Source organism: Electrona antarctica, assembly GCF_951216825.1.
Source record: "Electrona antarctica genome assembly, chromosome: 21".
NCBI lineage: Eukaryota > Metazoa > Chordata > Actinopteri > Myctophiformes > Myctophidae > Electrona > Electrona antarctica.
The window spans coordinates 24570385-24577851 of NC_136802.1; the positions used below are offsets into that span (position 1 = coordinate 24570385).

The following is a 7467-nucleotide window of genomic DNA, read 5'->3' on the forward strand; positions in this document are numbered from 1 at the left end:
TTTTATTTTAAGAAATCAGTTGAGTGAACCCGTGGATCAGCTATTTTCAATGAACAAGATTTAACAGTTAAAAACCATTTAACCAAGTCGGCTTTTCTACTTACCGGAGAAAGTTTATTGTTAGTGTGTGTTTTTCAAAATGTATTCCTAGATGTGTTTATCCTTAGTTTATTTCTTTATAGATGTGAGATCATTTTATTTGAAGTTAGGGAAAAAAAATGTACCGAAAGATAGAAAAGGATTTTAAAAATAGCAGATCTGCGTGCACAAAACATACCTAGCACGTTGTTTCAATTATAGATAGACTGGCAGGAGGAAGTGACGAATAGGGTAAAATAGCTTAGTGTTAATAGGATGTTGATGCTGTTAAATAGCTTAGGTAATATTAAAAATGTTTAAAGTAAAGCGATGGTTCTAGCAATTATGAGCAATTCTATGGATAAATTCTATCTATATCCGACAGAAGTGCTCAGAGGGGGGACATGTATAGTTTAAGAAGTGTATAGGTTATGAAGTATAGTTTAAGTTGAACATAATTTAATTCAAATTCATTTTAAGCATTGGAACATAATTTATTCTTGAGTCTATGGCGACATATTGTCAAACCTCTAAAACTACATTCAGTAGGCTGCTGAAACAATAAACAAACAAAACCTCTACGGCATTTTAGATTGCATGTCAAATTGTAGATGTACCGAGTAGAATTGCGGGCCCACATTTGTCTGAAAGATCTGATGAGTAAATTAATGTTATTTCAAAGGACCTGGCCTCATGTCGCCTATTTAGACTACACATGGGGAAGTTTTTTCACTCAAGTACTACACTATATTTAAATATTTATAAAATACTGCAAAACCATACACACACACATAGTGCAAACTGACATATGAGGAAAGTACCCAGTCCACATATTCTATACAGTATAAGGTCCAGCGACCACATTCTAACTTACCTCAAACAAAGGGTAAAACGTAGGTAGTCACAGCAGCAGATTACATGTAAAATCTCATTCCCCATTGACCATTCAAATAATTTGGCCAAGAGCTTTTTGAAAAACAAAAGGTAAAAGGAAAAAAAAGGTAAGATGTTAGTGTATGTAAAATAGTTGTTTTCATGTTCTCGGTCAAAACCGGTTTTAAGTCACTCTTAGTGCACGTCTGTGAACGTATTATTGTTAGAAGGAAACTTTATGCGTAGGTTCCCCCAGTGATGAGTAGTTCGTAGGCGGGGTCTCGGCTCCACCTGCAGAGTACCACACATGCACACAGCATCCCCAGCATCTGAATTGCAGCAAATGTTAGTGCAGCCCAGATGACATACATCATGATTTTTTTTTAGTTTCTTCACAACTAGAACTTCACATCCCTCCGGGTAGAGGTCTTCAGTATGAGCAAGAGATCCAGTGCAGGCTTCTGTATTACTTTTGCAGCAGCTTATGGGGACGCTGTTGTTTTTAGTTTCATTAAACCAGCGAGTGTTCATCCAATCCGAGTAATTGTGGATTCCGCAGCACTGAAGCTGTCTCTGCACATAGTCGATGGCACGGCTCGGGGCATCACTGTTGGTGCCACTGTACTCGTCATACACGTTCCGGATGGAACCGTTAACCTCATCTTCAACCTTTGCTCTGTAAATATATCCAAGAACCACCACAATTCCGTCATGAACACCAGCAGAAGGATGATTTGCAAGTCCACAGTAGCTCTCTCGTACTGTAGCACAGCATCAAATGAGTCCAATAATGAACAAGAGGGCTCCGACAGCAATGATGGTCACAGCAGGGATAAAGGTATACACATCCTCAAAGAAGTGGTCATAGTCATCATATGTGATGAACACATAGGCTCCAACATAGCATAAAATACCAGCTGCTGCCCAAAATATCAGATTTAGAAAGACCACGTTATGCCGCACTGCCCCATGCCTGATTTAGAAGGAATCCAGTATTGCTATAAAAGTTAAAAGGCTTTTCTTCTATTCAGACATATTGTCCTGGCCCGCTGACATCCCGATACCGACCGACTGAACCCCTCAAAAACAATCAAGGACAGGGGGGAGCAGTTGTCACAGAGACTTTGTCCAAGGAAGCTATTTCCATTCATTCCATATCCAGAACCTCATCCTCATCGGGGGACTGGGGCACAGCACTCAGAAATAGACACATATTCTTCAACAGTACATGTGCAGCGACGCTGGACACCTGATGAACTGAAAGACATCATGAAGGACCTTCCAGACCACAAAGTCAACATGGAGCGCTGGTGTGCAGCTGTGTTAGACTTGATTGAGATGTATGAGCCATCGGCAAGAATGCTCGAATCTGTATTTCGCAAAGTCTTTGGATTAAAATGGCTACATCTCAGGGAACATTTTGATGTGAATGGAGCACAAAATCACATTGTCACTGGACAGCTGCTGAATCACGGTGGTCTTTTTGACAGCATCAAAGCAGCATTTCCAGTACCCACTGATTGGCAAAAAATTCACAGCACTAAGCAATGGCCTGATGAAACCTGTGACACCTACAGGAATAGACTGGAGAACTGCTTTCAGAAGCACTGTGGTGTGCCACTAGACAACCCCGCTTTCAATGACTTGTTAAAAGCGCAGACAGGTGGGGCCCAGCCGGGGGTCAAGTGGCGACCTATGGGTTAGGCCACTACACAGATTTGGTGTGATATGGAGCGAAGTAGAATGAAGACCTACGCAGTGGCAAGTGTGGAGAATGAATGGCCCGGGTATGTGTGGAATGTGATGTTTATCGAGTAGGCCTATAAGTAAGTAAAATGTTTTAAGGTATCACTGTGTACAATAGTTTTAGGTGAAGTCATTCTAATGAAAATTGTTCTTTCCTACTTTCCAGGACTGGATGGTGAATCAATGAGATGGTCTAAATGTGTTGACAATTTAATGAATATCTTCCTTTCCCAGCGTGCATGGCATGGTTAATATGGCGATATTGACTAACTCACTAAAAACTTAGAATAACTCGTCTAGGAAGAGTGTTGTGATACAATGCAATTACAGGAGGAAGGACAAAGGGAAAAATGAGTATCTATAGACATTGCATCGACAAGGTAAGAACTCCCACACGATCTCATACATTATTGAAATATTGATATTGACAGGAGGATACTAGTAGTGATGAAATACAGTGTAAAGATGCAATAATGTGTAACCTGTCAATGTAGCTAATAACCATAAGAGAGGGAGTTAACCATAAATCAGACTGTGAAAGATTGTGATCAACTGTGATCAAGATAGATCTTAATAAATTCCTAATTATGTATTATCATCTGGGGAAAAGTATAGAACAAATGTTTTAGAATAGGGGTAGTGTGTTGTTTTGTTTTTTTTCCAGCTCTGAAATCCAATAAATTAAGAGAAACATATCAGGAGATGTGTTTGAACAAGGAAAAAACAAACAAACAAATGAAGACAACCAGAGAAAGCACTGAAAGGATTTGGGTTTGTATGATGGGTAAATATACACACATACAGTGACGTCAGTCTAGTGTTATATGAATTACAATTTAGGCATTTAGCAGACGCTCTTAATCCAGAGCGACTTACATTAAGCAATAACAAAAAGCATGGCATACATCACATGTATAAAAAGTAGTTATCATGAATCATGCGTAAACTAAGAACGTAACATTGGAGTATCTATGTAAACTATACATACTATACTATATAATATATTATACATGTGTACTATAAAGTGCTATGACTACATAAAGTGCAATTCTAGAGCTGTCTACATAACAAGCTGAAGCTGAAGACAATTAATGTAAAATAATAATAATAATAATAATAATATTGAAATGAATTTTGTATAACCACCTTTTTAACCACGGTGGAAATAATTCAAGTGAACAAAATTACCTGCAAGTTGTTCTCCCTCTAAGAAAACCTGACAGACATATAAATATGTCACATGGGCCAGTGACACCAATGAGAGCCAAGCCACATCATCATGTCCGTCCAGAGACTCCAGACGTCCCTACAAGGCCCACACGCATTCCATCCCCACAGTCACCCCCCAGTGACAGCGATGGGAGCCGGATAAAGACGAAATACTGGGCCCACCATGGGGAAAAAAGACTAAAATGCCATGCCACAACTTGTGACAGAAACATAAGGAGAGGAGAACATTTGCGTGGAGGAGAAAACCACGAAAAAAGACTACACCTGATGCTGGCTTATGAGTGATCGCTCAAGACAAATCGAGGGTCGTAGGTTGGAATTTCCCAATAAGAAGGAAAAGGGTTTTCGCCCCTACCAGCCATCAGAAGTTGTGTGTAATAAAAAGAAAATTATCATGTGGGTGGACATTGAATACACTTAAATGTAAACCTTTCTTACTCTAGAAGATAGTCCATATATAAGTCATCTTTTTGTAGTAAATTTGCAGACAGTATAGTATCTCATGTTCCTTGGTATAAATTAATATGAGACATTTAATTTACATATTTGAAATGGTGGAATGTAGTGGCAGAAAATACTACACTGCCTGGAGCAAGGCTTCCACCTGTTGATTGTCTGTCAAGATGACCTATTCTTACCCAAGACCCATGTTTAGTCTTGTCCACTGACCACACCTCCAATGTATTTGTGCTTCTTCATTTTGTATAAGAGAGACTCATTTGAACAGTTCTGGAGGCTTGCATCCGTGCACCTCCCTGGGCTGGTACAGACCACTCCTTGTAATAAACGTGTACATTGTTTCAGTCCACTCTCTACCTCGATTATTTCTTAAGATCTCTGTTTATGAGTATTAATAATCCCATCACAAAACACGGACCACTTTTACCGACGGACCGGATGTTGTTGTGAATGTGTGTGTAGCAGCTAACAATAGCCACACCACTCTAAAGGCGATCGACAACAACGGGAGGTAAGAATAAATCTATCGAGACTAGCGACTGGACAGCGGAGGGCCGTCTAACACAGGATGTTTTTTTATAATTAGACGGGATGATTTTGATCGCGAGTTATTAACGTTTTAAGATTTTCGTTCTTCGTCGGCTAAACAGGGGAGGACCATTTTCGATGGCGTCTCACTGTTGCGCAACATTGAGGATTGCACAACAGGCGCTCCCAGGCTGTGGAGCGATGCGATCCGTTTACATATCAATAAACTTCGTCTTTTGGATCAAACTTCGTCTTGGGCGTCGGGCGTTACTATAGAAAGGACAAATTACATCCTGGGCGATGGGGGTGTTAATAAGTATCATCGGTAACACCTGTGATGGAAGTAGGGAAGTGGCCCAAGTTCTTTCCAAGATGGCGTGTGTGATAGCCTATAGCTTATTGCTCACACCTTCACATAATCATGTATCCGCACCGTGTTTTCCCTTCATCTCAACACGCGCTGCTCCGGTTAGAAAGTTATAGGAAACCACAACGGTTACACAAGTGACCGAGAGACCAGCGAGCCAGAGGGAAAGAAGAGGGACAGGCGGGCGGGCGGACGGACAGACGAAATGGAGGCGAGAATAGAAAAAAGAAAAAGAAAAAGACGAGAGAAGAGAGCCTCACGGAGGGAGGTGCGGAGCAGATCAATAAAGACATGTGTTTATTAGATTTGAGGCGGAGTGGGCACAGGAGTAGAACTCTGGCCATGTAATCTTGCAGCGTCTCGGTCCCCTGCGGAGACCACCAAACACACTCACTCTCACACGCCCTGCGGCCATGAGGAGCCAGGCAATAAGCAGGAAGGACCAATCTGGTTTGGGACTATGGACCGGGAGGATGATGTGCACGCACGCACGCACGCACGCACGCACGCACGCACGCACGCACGCACGCACGCACATATTACTATACTTGTGATGACATCAAACTTTTAGGAAGGCATTGAAGATTACAGTAGCTGAAAAAAGCCAAGCTATAGCTGGAAAATAGCAGATCTACATGCTCAAAAGAAAGCTTGTAGGTCGGATATTTTTTTCGCTGCATGACATCTCCCCATGACGACGTATAAAAACCTTTTAGAACAGACAGTTTTTTGTCCGTTTCTCAAATTCTCACACTACACTTGTGGGGACGTTTGGTCCACAAAAATATAGTAATGCAAGCAAGCACGCACGCACGCACGCACGCACGCACGCACGCACGCACGCACGCACGCACGCGCGCACGCGCACGCACGCACGCACACACACACACACACACACACACACACACACACACACACACACACACACACACACACACACACACACACACACACACACACACACACACACACACACACACACACACACACACACACACACACACACACACACACACACACACACACACACACACACACACACACACACACACACACACACACACACACACGCACACACACGTCATCACTCAATGTCCACATGTCTCAACTGCGAATGGATTGGGAGTACAAAAAAAGTCCAGTTTAATTCGGTCTGAGGAAGTGGAAAAGTTGTGTTAGGGATCTGGTGGGATTTAGATGTGTCCAGACATGAGTTGTTAAAAAAGTTTCGTACACAAGAACAAAGACCAATTCAGACACTATTGTTTTCTTTGTACCAAAGCCACTGGCAAAAAAAGGAAAAAAGAACTAATTTGGCTGCCTGTGTTTGTCAATCTGGCATCACTATTTTGGGCATATCATTATATCGTTGTTGTCGAGCAGAAACCTTGAAATCTCCAGACGTCATTTTTTTAAATATATTTCTTCTTATTTAATGTCCTATTTCATCATAGAAGTGTTGCACAAAGGTCATGAAAATAGCAGATCTACAAGCTACTACAACATGTCACGCGTTGTAGAACTGCTATTTTCAGTTTTTTCACTATTTCATAAAAAAAAAACATACAAAAGGAACGGAGATGCAAGGTTTTCACTAGGTTAATAGAATAATCGATTAGCACGGGATCATTTTTGGGTACACAGTATTAGCCGATCTACAAGCTCACAAAACACAACATCGCAACACGTTGTGAGCTTGCGTAGATCTGCTATTTTTACATGTATTGTAGTTTTTATAATCAGGGGCAAAAGTTTGAAATAATTGTTATTTTTTAAGTCATATCGCTTCCTGCACTACGACTCAGAATAAACTATGATTCAAGTGGTTAAAATGTACATAAATTGTAGTCACCTCAAATGAAATATTCCTGGACAATTTAAATACTGCCATGGTACAGGTGTAATAATTGCACTGAATACTCCTGGCATCTCTGGTTCTTTGTAGAGCTGCTGCTTCTTCGCCTTAAAAGGAGCCAGCTTAGGTGGTTTGGGCATCTGGTTAGGATGCCTCTCGAGTGTCTCCCCCGGGAGACTATGGATAAGCAGTTGAAGATGGATGGATGGATGGACTCCATTATGCTTTTATTAATGGCCCAGGTCACCTCATTGAGCATTAGTGAGTTACGTATTTATTATTTCTCTCTGTCATGCACCTTGCTAGCACGCTTTTCTCACCACCCTGAATG

The 7467-nt window shown here is 41.3% G+C and overlaps 1 pseudogene across 1 annotated transcript; it reads right to left on the reverse strand.

Annotated features, from left to right (window-relative positions):
• Window positions 1-1158: 1158 nt before the first annotated feature.
• On the reverse strand, window positions 1159-1922 carry LOC306914422 (tetraspanin-3-like; annotated as a pseudogene). The gene has a single exon. The product of its transcript is annotated as a tetraspanin-3-like (transcript).
• Window positions 1923-7467: the final 5545 nt, after the last annotated feature.